Raw genomic sequence first — 16,995 nt, forward strand, 5'->3', positions numbered from 1 at the left:
AGGAAGTGAGATAAGGGGGAAAGGTGAGGGGACAGAACAGTGTCCCAGTGGGCAGCTTTGCTTTCTCTGAGCTCACAATGGCTCGCACTAACGCTGGTTCTCACTGAGTGGTTTTGTAGGCTCCCTGTAGTCTCACTCCTCAAGTACCCCTTAGCCTGGCAGAAACACTCTCATTTTGAGCCATGTAAGTGTCCTTTACCCCTGGCAGATCAGCTATTCACTGCCAGCCTCTCCTTTCTATCTCACTCTCTTCTTAACCCATCCAGGGAGCCCTAGTGTATCTACCCTAACAGAATACATTTCCTACATTTACTGTTATATTCTCTAACCTCTCAGACTTCTGTCTTAGTTAGCGTTTTACTGCCATGAACAGACAAGTCTTATAAGGACAACATTTCATTGGGGCTGGCTTACGGGTTGAGAGGTTCAGTCCAAAATCATCAAGGTGGGAACATGGCAGCATCTATGCAGGTATGGTGCAGGAGGATCTGAGAGTTCTATATCTTCATCTTAAGGCTGCAAGGAGAAGACTCACTTCCAGGCAGCTAGAATGAGGGTCTTAAACTCACCCCCACAGTGATACACCTACTCCAACAAGGCCACACCTCCTAATCGTGCCACTCCCTGAGCCAAGCATGTATAAATCATTACAACTTTCTTCTGGGATTTTCTGAAACAGACAGAACTCAGTCATCTTTATACTTCAGCTTTCTCAGGAACAAACCGGTTATCAGCCTTCTGTGTGTGCAAAATGCAAGGTCAAATCCAAAACTCTATGCTTGGCCCTTCCTCCATCCCTAGGCTTGTAGCTAGGTGAGAGTACCCATTCTTCATTCCTTGCACAGGAGATCCCTCCGGTAATGGGATACTAAGGGATTTGTTTTGCCAGCCATTCTATCCTTTCTTGTTCTCTACCACTGTGTCCAGCCTGATTGAGAGTCCTAGAAGAGGTTGTTTGTTTGTTTGTTTGTTTGTTTGTTTTTAATCCTCTCATATGTGGCTTTATTTCAAACCCACATGGCTGACTGGTACCTACCGTATTTGTGCTTCAGTTGACATAGAGGCCAGATAAGCGCCTACTCTAGCATCCTGTTACATAAGTGAAAATGGAATTTCTTTGGAATGGTATCCATTGTCATTATGCCAGGACCTCATCATAATCAGCACTGCAAAGGAAATACCAGAGGAAGCAATAACGATCCGCCATTTGTTGTAAAGCCCGACCTAAGGTGTGTCTTTGTTCTATGTTTATATAATGGCAAGGTTCACTTTATAATGTAACTTTCCACATGGCAATTGAAATAGCAGACACAGAGGTTATTACAGGACTAGGGCGGAACATATGAACTACCCATATGGTTTTATGTGCTCTAAAATAGCATCTTACAGTTCTTATGTGGTACTTAAAATCCCCCCTTTGACTCAAAGGGAATTGCAAAGTCTTTATCAAGAAATATTTTCCTGGGAAGAAAAGAGTAATGTGAAGAAAGCACCCTGGGACTTTTAAGCATACCAAGCCTTTCACACTATACTGCATTTTATTTTGTCTGCTAGGGCTCTTTGTTTCTGTAGTCTCCAAAGAGGAAAGTCTGTGTAATAGCTGATCAGTGCCATTAGCAAGAGTATAAGAGGGTGAACTTTAGTGTAGCTTTGCTGAAAGGGAAGCAGGCAATCATTGAAAGTTGAGAGTATGTGATGTTGATCCCACCCTTCTGATAAATAATGCAGGAATTATTTGTTCTTACACTCAGCAAAGGGCAGCTGCACCTGGACACTGGACTTCACCACCAGAAAACAGAATTAAATCAAAAGACAAACACTGCTGAGCTATGTTAGGATAATGAGTTCAAATATACATATTTTCAATAGAAGAACCTCACTGCAGTGCTGACATCGGGACAATGGGGAATATGGAGTCTTGGAAATAAGGAGAAGTGTAAACCAGAGGTCTCACCCAACTCTCACTGAGACATGTTTGGGTCCATAAGGCATTTAAATGACTGTGTGTGTGTGTGTGTGTGTGTGTGTGTGTGTGTGGTCACTGTTTATGTCATAGGACTGTTTAAAATGGTCCTGTTTAATAAAACTCAGGGGTGTTATAACACAGGAGTAATTTCACAGCAAACATGGATTATGGTGGGTTATGGTTTCAGCTTGTGAAACAAACTAGTTCAGGTATACTAAATAAAATGCATGACCTCTAAGAAAAGGCCCTAGCATTCTTTAAGGGCACTCTTTCTCCACAGTGAGAACCTTCACCTTACTCAATCCCTCAAGAATGAAGACGCTCATCCAGTAACCCTGCCAGCCAGGAAGGAAACAGACGCTGGGAAGTGTTAGGACTGAACACAGTGTTGACATTGCAATCCGAAACTACCCGGCAGCCTCTGGTATCAGGTTCACACATAATCTGAACCAGACAGATTTCTTTTGAAACATTGCTTAAAAGTGGCTTAAATTGGAACATGAATACTGCAAATAGCAGGAAAGTGATTATTCTCAGCAATCCAAATGAATTAAAAAGCATTAAATCAAAGTGACTTGTGCTGCCTTCAAAAAGAGTGGCTGCTCCATGGTGCCTATTTCAGGAATCATATTATTGGGGAACCAGGTACGAAACTCATGAGTCTATTCAGACCTATATTTATCTACCTGTTCTTGTAAGCACTGTAGTAAGAATATGAGCTCTATAGAAGGTAGATCCAACTGCACTGTCGTGGAGTTTTAACCTGTAAGTACATTTTTATAAAAATCTGGTTTTCATTTCATTTCATTGGTTGGCTGGTTTGGTTTTTGCTATTTGGTAAGATAACCCTATGGTACTGGAAACAGGTGTATATTTATTCAGTTTAGAAATACATATACACAGATAATACTGCTATAACTATTGCTTATAAGTCATTGACTCTAAAAAGCAGAATGATCTAGAATAACGGGGTAGGCACTGTCTGTGGAAAATGGGAAAGGATTTATCTTGAAGAGGAAAATGTCTTAAGTGGATGCCACTATGCCCTGAAGCTGGGAAGATACCAGGCTTGTGCAGCTCCAGCCAGAGGCCAGATCCTACAGACTTTTGCAAGCCCTCTCTGGATGGACTGATGGACAACTAAGAAGTCCCCAGAAAACTGCACATAAAACTATTCATCAATTTTCTTCCTTGAGTTTTCCTTCTGCTACTCATTTTAACATGGCTTTTAAATTAATGGTCAAGGGAATGGTCACCTCAAAAACAAACTAAATTTTTTCAGCAGTAAAGAGTCTTGCCCAGGTATCACGTGGAAGAAAGGAAGAATGGCCTCCTGAAAGTTGTCTTCTGACTTCCACACCACGTACAGACTTGCATGCTCATAGCATGTACCTGCTCCACTCTTGCGTGCGCCAGACTCACCAGCAAGAACAACGCTGCAACAGGATCCTTCTGCATACGTTTATTGGGAGAGCTTGATTGCAGAGGTGAAGAGACCCCAAGCCCAGAACTGGTGCTGCTTATATAGGCCTAGGAGAGGCGTGTCTCACACCCGGATTCGTTATGCTTGGGTTATGCTTACCACCTCATTTGCATGCCTATATCTGATTGGTTAACTTGCCTCTCATCTGATTGGTTAACTTGTCTCTCATCTGATTGGTTAATTATCAAAACCTCATCTTGGCAAAAAAGAACTTTACTGCCTATGTATGCGTGGTGGCCAGCGGTGGCCAGCAGTAGCCAGTGCCACCCTGCATGGGCACATGTGGCTTCCCACACTCCACACATAAATAAATATCATTAAAAAAAATACCCAGATCTTTGTCTAACCTCAGATGAGCTGCCAACTAAGGCCCAGAAGGAACTAGGTAACCCTTCTTTGTATTTCTTTTCCAAGGGTGCAGATTTTTTTATTTGTTTTCTACTGAAGTGCAAACATTGTAGAAGTAACTAAGGGAGCAGGGGAGGGACTTTTCTTAGCCTCAGCAGGCTGGGGAAGAGGGATGTTCTACTCTGGGCCTAGTTCTTCCTTGACAGTAACGGCATTCCCACTATTCAAAAGAGACTGTGGGAAATTCAGTCTGCAGTTCCTCAGCCCCTTCAAGCATGTGGTTCAAATGTGAATAAAGCCAGTGGGAGACAAGGCCTTGTCTGTCCATGTACAGGTAGCGTCCCAGTGAGCCGATCTTCTTCCTTTTCAATCTTCCTTTATAATTCTTTTTATAAAAATATGATTGCTTGATCCTCAGTGTGGCATGGAGCTGAGCAGTTCTTGGAGCTGAAAATTGTCTCAGGAAATATTATTTAAATAAAAATATAATTTTTAAAAATAAAAAAAATGTATGATGTTCTTTAGAAGATCTTTTTTTTATTTTAATTAAGATGACATGATTTAAATGTGAGTGGTGGCTGGATGTACGGCCTAGTGCTACTTGCTTAGCATAGCAAGGCATGGGTTTCAATCAGAAATGAGTTTTTTTTTTTTTTTTGTGGTTTTTCAAGACAGGGTTTCTCTGTAAAGCTCTTGCTGTCCTAGAACTCACTTTGTAGACCAAGATGCTCTCGAACTCAGAAATCCGCCTGCCTCTGCCTCCCGAGTGCTGGGATTAAAGGCGTGCACCACCACGCCCAGCAGAAATGAATTATTTTTAATTTGATGAAGTAAAATTGTAAATGGATTCAATAAGATTATCTTTATGTGGCCCAGATGGAAACATAAAAATCGTTTTAAAAGTCTTGACTGTGGGGCTGGGGAGATGGCTCAGTGCTTAAGAGCATTGAGTGTTCTTCCAGAAGAACTGGGCATCCAATTCCCAGCACCCACATGGTGACTCACAACCACCTATAACTCCAGTTCCAGGAGATCCAATACCCTCTTCTTTGCTCCTTTGTCACCAGACACACTCATGGTGCACAGACTGACAAGCATGCAAGACATCTAAATACATTAAATAGAGTAATCTTTAGAGTCTTCTTGACTGAACTAATGACAGAAATCCATCAATGAATTAAAAGTTTGGGGAATGAGCTTTAGAATTCAAAGAGATATAAACAACTAGACTAGATATGATTTGGAGTACATATAGACAACATTAATTTATCTAGGATCTAAGAATATTTATGTATTTATTAATCTCTAGTCTATATCTTCATGGTTTGAGAGAAACTTCATTGCTGCTAATTTTCTAGATCTTTAGACTAATCAAGAAGCGATCTAATCTCACTATCTATTATCCCTTAAGAAGGCCAACATTTTTCTTAAAATCAGTATTTTATTATCCTTGAGAACAATAGTTTTTGTGTTTTGTTTTGTTTTGCTTTGCTTTGCTTTGTTCTGACAAATGCCACAATTATTCAACAACTATTCAAACCCATGGCTATTCCACAAATATCCCGAGTGCTTACTGTGATCCAACTGGACAAGGTAGTAGACCCTGAGAATAAGGCAGGGAATACCCAGAGACCGTTCCTGTCCTGTCTGCCTAAGTGATGCAACTCAGGTGTGTGAGCAAGCATCATGAATTAATCCTGCTTGAGACCTGGAAGAGGCTGACAGATGAGTCAGGAGAAAGAGCCAGGAGAGGGCACAAAAAGGGAGAGCATGGAGCCTTCCTTTGGTAGAATTTGTCCAGGGTGACTAAAGCATGGAAAGTATAGGACAGGAACAGAGACCATAGTCACAGGACAAGTTCTAGAATGATCTAGAGGACAAGTACCCCAGGGCCTCAGGTAGGGAGGCCCATCATCACATTGTCAAAACTTGATCATTTTGTTGTTGTTGTTGTTAAATATCAGGTTTCATATGTATTCTAGGCTGGCCTCAAACTCACTTTGTAGAAGGGTGATATTGAGCTTAATGGTCCTCTTTGTTTCCATTTCCCAAGGGCTGGAATTACAGGAGTGTATCACCAGAGCTGATTTGGAAACTCTGAAGATTGGTCCATGGTTTATGCATGCTGGATGAGCATTCTACCAGCTGAGCCTGACTCCAGCTCAGAAAAGCCCACGTCCTTACCTACATTCTGAAAAGACCCTTCCTAGAATCAAGATTCTGATATTTCCCTACACTTTGTGTATTTTGTGATTGGGTAGTAGATTTTTAGCTTGTCACCTCCCTAAAATATCCAGAAATAAAAAGAAAGGTCCACAGAAGAATGTCTGCTTTTAATCAAAAGGAAAAGCTATCATAATCAAAAAAACTTCCCCCTTTTTACATTTTTTTAAATGCACCATGAAATTTTATAGCCTTGAGAAAATTGTGTCCTCTGAATTTAGCCAAATAATACTTCTGTCTGTCGCAGGATAAAAGTGTTTGTGCTACATAATGTTTTATTTTTCTTCCCTCAAAACTTCCATAGAACTTTCAACCAGGCCTGAGACCAAACCGTGGACAGAAAGTGGATGTCTAAACTGTTAGAGTGTGAAACAGGTCAGAGAGAGCTCTAAGTAAGAGAAAGGCATAGCCTCATATCATTTATCTAATCTCCTTGGCCATCATCCAACAGAAAATTTTCTCTGGGATGGCTCCAGTATCGTTCCTAAAAAGGGAGTATATTTTTACAGATATCAAATTCAGCTTACTCTCTTCCAGATATGAATATTGTTATAAAGAAAAAAATTATTCCAGCTTTTCATAGAGAGACACTTCTCTATGACTGTCAATCTTAAGTAATTAGGGTTGGAAAAATGAGTCCATAAATAAGCAAATTGTAAAATGGTATGCTTCGTCCTAAAGCAGTGTGGACACTATCAATTCCATTCTTTTCTTACAGGACTGAGTAAAGAAACTGCATTAAACATTAGGCTCATGACTATTTTGTCACAAACGAGGTTCATGTGAGAAGAGGGACCTTCAACTGTTCTCTATAAAATTGGCCTGTGGAACTATCCTTATCAGATTGCCCTGTGGCATTTTCTTGATTGCTATTTGTTGTGAGTGGTCCCAGCCCAATGTGAGCAGTGCCACCCCTGGTATGTATGAAAAAGCTTGCTGAGCATGGGCCAGGGAGAATACACCAGCAAGCATCCTTTCTCTGTGGTTTCTGTTTCTGTTTCCATGTGAACAGCTACCCTGATTTCTCTCAATGATTTGTGACCTAGTAAATGTAAGCTAAATAAACCTTTCTTTTCTTAGGTTTCTTTTGTTCATGGCATTTGTCATAGCAACAATAAAGAAACTAGAATAATTTGTATGGTTTGTGTGGGTATAGGTAGCTTAGGTTGACAAAACTCAATAGAGATGAACAAATACGGTGGGACTAAGGATATACACCCAACTGTGCCTACAAGCCTCCAAAACCATCCTTTTCTTAACCGAAAGAGCATCATAGAACAAGCTGAATCTCCTTCTGATGTACTCTCTAATGTGTAGTCCCTAATTCAGCCAGTGAGTGATCTGCGGTTCTGTTTTAGGAAGAACACAGTCTCATGACTAAATTCAAGAAGTGGAATGATCTCCACAAAGCAGAAACTTAACCCGTTGGGTTTCGCATTGAGATTCTCTTCAATTATCTATGAACAAGTTTTTTTTAAAAAAGGATACTTGAACAGAAATTGGAATTCCTCATTATCTAGCACAGCTTTAAAAAGAAATCAAAAGTTCCTGATAGTATGAGGAATTCTGGGGTTCTATTGTCATTAACATGTTGTTTTATTTGTTTTAATTTATATTATTATCAAATAACCAAGTATAGTTACCAATATAACCAAATATAGCTACCTAGTGATAAAGGGGAAATGCGAGGTACAGAGATAGTTTGAGCGATAGTTAATAATCTTGAAATTCAGTACATGACCACTAAAAACACTCCACTTGTTAAGCAATTTGTGACATTTTACTTGCAGGGTTGGGCACACTTTGATGATTATTATGACTAAATTATTTTTTTGTAATTTTTAAACAATATTTTATTTACCCAGCATGTGGGTGTGTGCTTTTGTGCATATCGTAGTGCTCACGTGGAGGTCAAAGGGCACCTAGCAAGAGCCACTTCTCTCCTTCCACCATGTGAGCCCCAGGGATTAAATTTGGTAGACAAGGCTTGTCAGGAAGCATTTTACCCACTGAACCATCTTGAAGCCCCCCAAATTTAATTATATTAAAGGTATATTGGGTATTCCTCTTTTCATGTCCAGCGTGGTGATATTAAATTCAGAATCTAAACTCCACCCATAGAACCCATACAAGCACATCCACACTAAGTACACATTGGAAAAATAAAGAGTATTTCTCTAAATACAAAAGGAAACACATCTGCCTTTGAATGTTTTTAAGACACTGCCTAAATTGGCATGTGATTCACATTAGTCCTGTAGTGTTCTAGCTTGCATACACGTGTGGACATTCTATGGATTAACACAGGGTTTAGCTGTGGGATGTGTGTGTATATGTACCGTCAGACCCAAGCTACTTCCTTTCCATTCTGGGTGAACTGTCTTAAAGTCAACCTTCCATATACACATAGATCCCCACTGAGTATTTTAAACATTTTAATTGAGTCACAGAATGGGGGTGGAGTCAGTCTATATAATGAAAACATTTAAAAATGATCTTTTCAGATATACATTCCTAAAGAGAAAAATCCAATTAAAAATGATAAAGTAGAAATCATCTCCTTTTTTGCAATGACAATGATAGATGATAGGGAAATAGCAGCAGCCATTGTGAAGTCTGTCATAACGATCTGTTGGGTACCTGCTTTGGTGAGTGTCTTATCAGTTAGCACAGCAACACAAACAATAGTGCCTCTTATCTGCAAAAGCCAGGTTCAGGCTTATTAGTGGAGGGAATTGGCCTCCATCCCTCTCCACATAGCAACTGGACAAATATTGTTCCATTGCCCTGAGTGACCAATGAGAACCAAGACAGTGCTTTCGAATGGTCTCAATACAAGTAGTGTTAGTGTGCACAGCCTCTCTATCACTCTCCTGTCTTTCTCATTTAATCTTTCCCATGTCAAGAGTCTGAGCTCATCTACAGCCTGTAAATACTTGGGGACTTTTATGAAGGGAAAATATTACAAAGTTTGCTTCAAGAACAACTTAGGTAGGCATTTCTGTTTAATTACTAGCTACTTGTTCGTGTTCTGGGACTTGAGGAGAACTGTAGTGCTTGTATTATGTTCTTCGTGGGCATTTCTAAAGGTCAGTGTGTCAATCAGCAATCGTGATGCTTTTTATGATTCTATAATGATCTAGAATGACTAAAGTTTAGTGGGAAGAGGATTCTTAATAACTTAATGAATGGACCAGGATCCTCATTCCAAAATGCTGGCAGAAAGTGTTCTGGAACCAGTTACTGTGGTGTATAGTAAATCAGAATCGGCCATGAACCCACCAGGTCATTACAGAAACTTCATTGTGTTGACCTTGGCCTTCATTAACTCCTCAGCTGCCTTAATGTTCTAATGTAGAAGGGAAAATATGAAGAATTGTGACATGGGGGTAAGGCAGAGAAGGACCCTTGACAGCAGGGGATGGTGTTTCTTTACAGTTATAAAGGAAGGGTTGTGGATTTAAAGCCACAGTGCGTCATTCACTCACTGGATTCCCTGGTTTTCTTTCTACTTGAGCCTTCCGCCTTGTTTTTGACAGGGACTAGTATATAAGCTATGATGTCCAGTGTAACTGGATATTGTTATTATCAACAAGAACTAGGGCTTCACATTACCTCTGCAGATGCAGTAACTTTGGTTATTAATTGCAAAACAGCTGACTTTAGTGGAACAGTTCAACCTCCTTTTGCTGCAGGTTTGCTAATGGGAAAAGAGAAACGCAACCTTAGAAATTGTCTGTCAATGGGTATGTTTCACTTTAAACCAAATTCAGACTGTTTTTGTAGATGCCAAGATGTTTGGATTATGTTTTTAGCTCAACAGAAAACTCCCACAATGCAAACTCGCTCTGGCCACCTAAGAATTTGGTCGTAGAGGCAGCATGCTTTCTCTCCCTTGTGGGTTTTCAAACTTGGCCACATGATATTTTCAAGTTGGCAGAATAATACCTTCTAGACAGGGCTTTAAGTCTCTGCTTAATTGAGTACAGCAGGTTAATAAAAGTGCCAGTGTTCCTTAAAAACAAACCCCCAAATGCTCTGTGGACCTAAAGCAAATGCTACATATTAGATTAAACTGCCAGTTGCAGTTCTCCGTGTTTATCTTCTGAGATAGGAATAAAATTATAGTGTGTTACCATAGCAGCATCTGTAACATTTTATGAGACAAAAGATCCTTTTTTCCTCGTGAAGATCCAAGCCAGAAGCATTATCCATTAAAGAAAGCAAATAAGGCTACAGGGACATATTTTTTTTTACAGTCATATTATGGAAATACGAAAGTTCCAGTGTCCTGAGGTCAGATTGTGGAACACAGCTGTTCACATTCACTTTTGTCCTGGATTGACACCCATGGGTCAGTCCTGAATATTGATCAGCCCTTTCTTTCTAACACCCTAGAAGTAGAAATGCAGTCTCCTCTCCACACCTTTTTTCTCAAAGCACACATTAGGGCTAGGAAGTGGTCACTATAACTGTCTGCTTTGTGAAGCTTTTATTTATGCTGCTTGCCCAATGCCAATTTCTCATCTTGTCTTTATTCTCCGGAGCTTATTTCTTTGGCTTCTCTACTGTGAAAATAATGGCTGGGCTCTTCTCATCTGAAGGAGAAGGGGCTGGACCTTTTTCAGACTGTGAGCGTCCTCTGCCCTCCATTAGAATTCACGTCTCTCTCCTCTCCTCCCTGGTCATTATAACTGCTCCCCTCCTCCTTAACCTCCTGCGCAGAACACACGCTAGTCTCTTTGCCTGCTTCACCTACAGGAAACTCTGTGAACACTCTGTAGAAGATTAAAAGTGGATTTACTTTATAGTTTAAAAAAAAGAAAAGCCTTCCTCCCTAAATGTAAGTGTTCTACATGTTGTCAATAAAAATGTACCCATTTTAATCACTCACTGGCTACAATCAACCTTGGGCTTTTCTTTTCATATCTTATTAATCAATTAGTAGTTGATCAGAAAATACTTTAATATCAGTCCCTGGACTTATTTAAATTTCAATCAAGTGCTAAGGTTTAAGTATTCGTAAGGTAAATTTGAAAACTGTACAGGTCATGCCATATTTTTCTTACTATCAAGTGAAGGATTTTAGTATTCTTTCACAAATTGTTATTTTATTATTTTTATCTCTCTCTCTGTGTGTCTCTGTCTCTCTCTCTCTCTGTCTCTCTCTCTCTCTTTCTCTCTCTGTCTCTCTCTCTGTATGTGTGTGTGTGTGTGTGTGTGTATGTGTGTGTTTGTGTGTTGTATAAGCATGTACTCTAGTGCATATGTGTATATCAGAATTCTCAGTGGAGCTATTACTCTTCTGTTGCCTTTCTGGGACTCCAGCAATTCAGCTCAGATCCCACTACTTCAAAGACAATCATCTCTACCCAATGGGGCATCTTGCTGACCCAAGAGTTTAGGATATTTTTAGAGTACTGATTTTTCTTGAGCTGAATCCAAATTTCATGCTGCGTACACATTAATCTTCAAGAATTTCTTGCTGACTGGATTACTGGACTATAATTTCTTAAAGTTTCCCCTTCAGAATTTAAACTTGTAGGTAAATTGCTGACTTGCAGTTTTTCTGTTTCTTTATATAAAAGAATCATCATCAGGAACCTAAGTAAGTGTTTGGGACATGCTGTCAAGGGAGAAAATAAAAAGATGGAATAATAAGTCACCAAAATTTAAACTGCTACAGAAAAAAATTTATATAGTGCACCCATGTTCAGAAGCTTAACTTTCAGTAGCCAAAATGTGGATTAAATCCTGGTAAATCTATTGTCAGGAGAATGGGTTAAAAAGTTATGTGTAGATATGATGGAATAGCATTCAGTCTTAAACAGGAAGGAAACCTTGACATAACTCTGCCTGCAATGTTAAGTGATGCCAATTACCAAAAGGAGAAATTGTGTAAGAATTTTCTTATATGACATACTTGGAGTAGTCAGTTCCTAGAATAGTATGGGAGTGGGGTCTGGGGGAGATGGCCAAACTTCAGGAGAGTGAAGAAATCAAAATGGATGGTAGGCCAAAACTAAGCAAGAATGAACTAAAGAGACATCTTTGAGCTGAGAAGAAAGTACCCAGGAAAGAAGTCCAGCAAAATGAGCTCAGTGAAGAACAGCTATGCCAGGCTGCTGGTGCCCCTGCCAACCACACTACCAACAATGATGTGGGTGCTGAGGAGAAGACTCTGGACCCAAACCAGTTCTGCAAGATCCATAGTCAAGCAGTTCACTGGCTGAAGGTCGGTGGGAAGAACCATTACCCACACAAGTCCATGTGGACACCTCACTCAGTTCATCCAAGAATACAGTTACTGGCAGCCAATGGACCTGTCTGATATGAAAAGTGGCAGATTGGATCCATGAGCTTTGGTTGGGAAAAACACATCTTCTATGACATTTGAGCAAAGGGGGTCAAGTTACAAGTCACGGCCAACTCCAGGAACTATAAATCAGAGGAAGAATTTGTTCATATCACTAACAAACTATGCCAGGGAGACATAATCAGAGTTCAGGGGAATCCTGGGAAAACCAAGAAGGGTAAGTTGAGCATCATCTCCTGTGAAATCACACTTTGTATCTGTGCTTGCAAATGTTGCCTCTTCTTTTTTTTTTTTCTTTTTTTATTTGATTTTTATTATTTTTATTACATATTTTCCTCAATTACATTTCCAATGCTATCCCAAAAGTCCCCCATAGTGCCCCCCACTTCCCTACCCACCCATTCCCATTCTTTTGGCCCTGGCATTACCCTATATTGGGGCATATAAAGTTTGCAAGTCCAATGGGCCTCTCTTTCCAGTGATGGCCGACTAGGCCATCTTTCGATACATATGCAGCTAGAGACAAGAGCTCCGGGGTTCTGGTTAGTACATCATGTTGTTCCAACAATAGGGTTGCAGATCCCTTTAGCTCCTTGGGTACTTTCTCTAGCTTCTCCATTGGGAGCCCTGTGATACATCCAATAGCTGACTGTGAACATCCACTCCTGTGTTTGCTAGGCCCCGGCATCGTCTCACAAGAGACAGCTATATTTGGGTCCTTTCAGCAAAATCTTGCTAGTGTATGCAATGGTGTCAGCGTTTAGAAGCTGATTATGGGATGGATCCCTGGATACGGCAGTCTCTAAATGGTCCATCCTTTCATCACAGCTACGAACTTTGTCTCTGTAACTCCTTCCCTGGGTGTTTTGTTCCCAATTCTAAGAAGGTGCACAGTGTCCACACTTTGGTCTTCATTCTTCTTGAGTTTCATGCGTTTATCAAATTGTATCTTATATCTTGGGTATCCTAAGTTTTGGGCTAATATCCACTTATCAATGAATACATATTGTGTGAGTTCTTTTGTGATTGTGTTACTTCACTCAAGATGATGCCCTCCAGGTCCATCCATTTGGCTAGGAATTTCATAAATTCATTCTTTTTAATAGCTGAGTAGTACTCCATTGTGTAAATGTACCATAATTTCTGTATCCATTCCTCTGTTGAGGGACATCTGGGTTCTTTCCAGCTTCTGGCTATTATAAATAGGGCTGCTATGAACATAGTGGAGCATGTGTCCTTTTTACCGGTTGGGACATCTTCTGGATATATGCCCAGGAGAGGTATTGCTGGATCCTCCGGTAGTACTATGTCCAATTTTCTGAGGAACCGCCAGACTGATTTCCAGAGTGGTTGTACAAGCTTGCAATCCCACCAACAATGGAGGAGTGTTCCTCTTTCTCCACATCCTCGCCAGCATCTGCTGTCACCTGAATTTTTGATCTTAGCCATTCTGACTGGTGTGAGGTGGAATCTCAGGGTTGTTTTGATTTGCATTTCCCTGATGATTAAGGATGTTGAACATTTTTCCAGGTGTTTCTCTGCCATTCGGTATTCCTCAGGTGAGAATTCTTTGTTCAGTTCTGAGCCCCATTTTTTAATGGGGTTATTTGACTTTCTGGAGTCCACCTTCTTGAGTTCTTTATATATATTGGATATTAGTCCCTTATCTGATTTAGGATAGGTGAAGATCCTTTCCCAATCTGTTGGTGGTTTTTTTTGTCTTATTGATGGTGTCTTTAGCCTTGCAGAAGCTTTGTAGTTTCATGAGGTCCCACTTGTCAATTCTCGATCTTACAGCACAAGCCATTACTGTTCTATTCAGGAATGACAAGGAAATAAGCTATCTTCAGAGATACTTGTACTTGATACTGGAATGACTTTGTGAGACCGAAATTTATCATCTGCCCTAAGGTCATCACACATATAAGGAATTTTGTGAATGAGCTGGTATTCCTAGAGATCAAAATTCTCATGATGAACATCACTCCAGGGTGAACTGTGATCAAGCCTTTCTTCACCTATCACAATGAGCTGGACATGAACTTGTATATGAGAATTTCTCCAGAACTCTACTATAAGAGGCTGGCAGTTGGTGGGCATTGACCAGGTTTACGAAATTGGGCACCTGTTCCAGCATGAAGGAATTGATTTGACTCATGATCCTAAGTTCACCATCTGTGAGTACTACATGATCGATGCAGGTGATCATGACTAATGGAAAGTGCAGAAAAGATGCTGTCAGGGATGGGTGAAAAGCATACAGGCAATTACCACCAAGATCACCTACCACCCAGATGGGCCAGAAGACCAAGCCTATGAACTGACTCACCTCACGTTTGTTAAGAAAGTAGAAAAGCTTCAGCAACCCTAGGAGTGAAGCTGCCAGAAACCACTCTCTTCAAACCTGAAGAAACTCAAAAACTACTTGATATTTGTGCTGTAAAAGCTGTTGAATGCCCCCCCCCCACACACACACACCTTGGACCACAGCCAGGGAGAGTCCTTGATAAACTTGTTGGAGAGTTCCTGAAAGTGGCATGCATCAGTCCTATATACATCTGTGACCACCCACAGATTATGAGCCCTGTGGTCAAATGACACTGCTCCAAAGAGGATCTAATTGAACACTTTGAGCTATTATTGATCATGAAGAAGGAAATATGCAGTACCTACACTGAGCTCAAAGATCCCATGGAGCGGTAACGCTGTTTAAAGAACAGGCCAAGGCCAGGGCTGCTGGTGATGATGAAGCCATGTTCATAAGATGAGAACTTCTCTACTGCCCTGGAACATGGGTTGTGCTCAACAGCTGGCTGGGACATGGATATCCCTCAAATAGCCATTTTCTCACAGATTCCAACAATATCATGGAAGTCCTTTTGTTTCCTGCCATGGTGCTTGAAGAAAAGAAGGAAACCACACAACTGCTGAAACCCCAGAAAGCAGGGTGGCCAGAACCTGTGTCTAGAGGATACACTCAACTCTGGCATCTCTGCATGTCAGCAGAAGATCTGGTCTGAGAAGTTCATGTGTAATGTTGTCCATCTGCCACTGCAGTCCAACTGCCACAGAGAGACGAATTAAAGAGTTTCTTTGTATTCCTTGTTACTTAATAAACCATTTCTCTCTTTACCTAGAAAAAAGAAAGAAAGAAAAAGAAATACAATGGTGGTTATGAGGTTGGCTTATAAACAATGTCAGATGGCTAGGGAACCTCCAGTATGGAAACTGGAATGAGTTTGGAAATGAGGAGTGGTGACAGTGGCACAGTGGTGCAGCCATACCCAGCACCACTGAAGTGCACATTTAAACAGGAGTAAAATGGGAATTTTACATTGTGTACATTTATCGCGCTAAACAAATCAGAAGAAAGTATTCCTTTTTTTTTTTTAACGTGCCTATAGTTCAACTTGGGAATTTAGGCCTTTGTAGTACATGCATAAAAGCTAAAAGCCTGAGGAGACTAGGTTGCTGACCAATACTAGAGTCCTTTATTGTGTGTGCATGTGTGAGTGCTTGTGTGTGTGTCCATGTGTGTGTATGTGTGGGCATGTGTGAGTGTGCTCAATGTACATACATGGATGTGTATGTGTTTGTATGTGTGTGCATGTGCCCATGTGTATGTGTGTTATACATGGGAACACTTGTGTGTAAGAGTATATTATATTTTGTAACTGTGTGAACCAGAAAGTGGATGTTGAGTAACCTGGTTGACCACTCTGTCTTATTCCCTTGAGGTAGAGTCTAAGTTTCCGAACCCGGAGCTCACCATTTCTGTCTGGATGACTAGCCAGGCAGCCCTAATATCTTCCTGTCTCAGGGTTACAGGCACACAAGCTGTGTCTGGCTTTTAAATAAGTGCAGAGGACAGTATTTCAGGCCTTTGTTCTTGTATGGACATTATTCTTATCTGCTGAGCCAAGCCCCTAGTCCCTCTATGTCCTTTCTGATTCAGTCTCCAACACAGTGGACTCCATGGTTCAGCTTGCCAATCAAGTCTGCAACACTCCTTGATGTAGCTTTCCAGTGTCACCCTTGTAACCATCAGTTTAGTCTGTCATTGAGCAACAGTTGGCCTACGCCATGCATAGGTTGCCATAGCAATCCCGTGTAGCATTTATAGTTAGCAAATGGAGGTTGTAGGGCTCAGAGAAGATAGAACTCTAATGCCATGGCTCCTTAGGTAGGAAAACAGGGGTATAAATGCAAAGCTTCCTTTTTTGAGTGGCTGGAAACTTACATACTTTCCTGCAGTAGCAGAAAATATTAAGAAGACCCTCTACTGCTTGATTTACTGCAAGTTAATAAACCTGTCCAGCAGTAGTTGATGTCTCACAGGCTTCTCACACTTATTATATCCAAAACTGAACACTGACCTTGTCAGCCAATGCCCAATGTGTTCTTCATACAGTCTCTATTTAGGCCACCAGCATCGCCCACCCACTTATCTTTGGCCAGAGCCTAAGTGCCTTCTATCCAGAGTACAGTTCATCAGCAAATCTTACCCATAAAACTTGAAAACTTGGGTGCTTTATCCCCACTCCCCACTGAGAAACCTTGACTCAGATCATCTTTTCTCACACTTGTAAATGCTATTTCTCCTCTTGATCTCTCCATAATAAAATGGTTTCCAGGATATAAACCTTATTAAGATCCTTA

General features: G+C 40.7%; 1 protein-coding gene and 2 pseudogenes across 2 annotated transcripts in view; all 3 read left to right on the forward strand.

Annotated features, from left to right (window-relative positions):
* Positions 1–16,995, forward strand: part of Palld (palladin, cytoskeletal associated protein) — a 406,494-nt gene that overhangs the window by 84,951 nt on the left and 304,548 nt on the right. The gene's annotated exons all lie outside the window — the stretch shown is intronic.
* Positions 11,553–12,783, forward strand: LOC147002421 (lysine--tRNA ligase pseudogene; annotated as a pseudogene).
* LOC110300048 (lysine--tRNA ligase pseudogene) lies at positions 13,981–15,849 on the forward strand (annotated as a pseudogene).

The sequence above is a fragment of the Mus caroli genome, unplaced genomic scaffold (genome assembly GCF_978045245.1).
Source record: "Mus caroli unplaced genomic scaffold, Mus_caroli_1 scaffold_10, whole genome shotgun sequence".
NCBI lineage: Eukaryota > Metazoa > Chordata > Mammalia > Rodentia > Muridae > Mus > Mus caroli.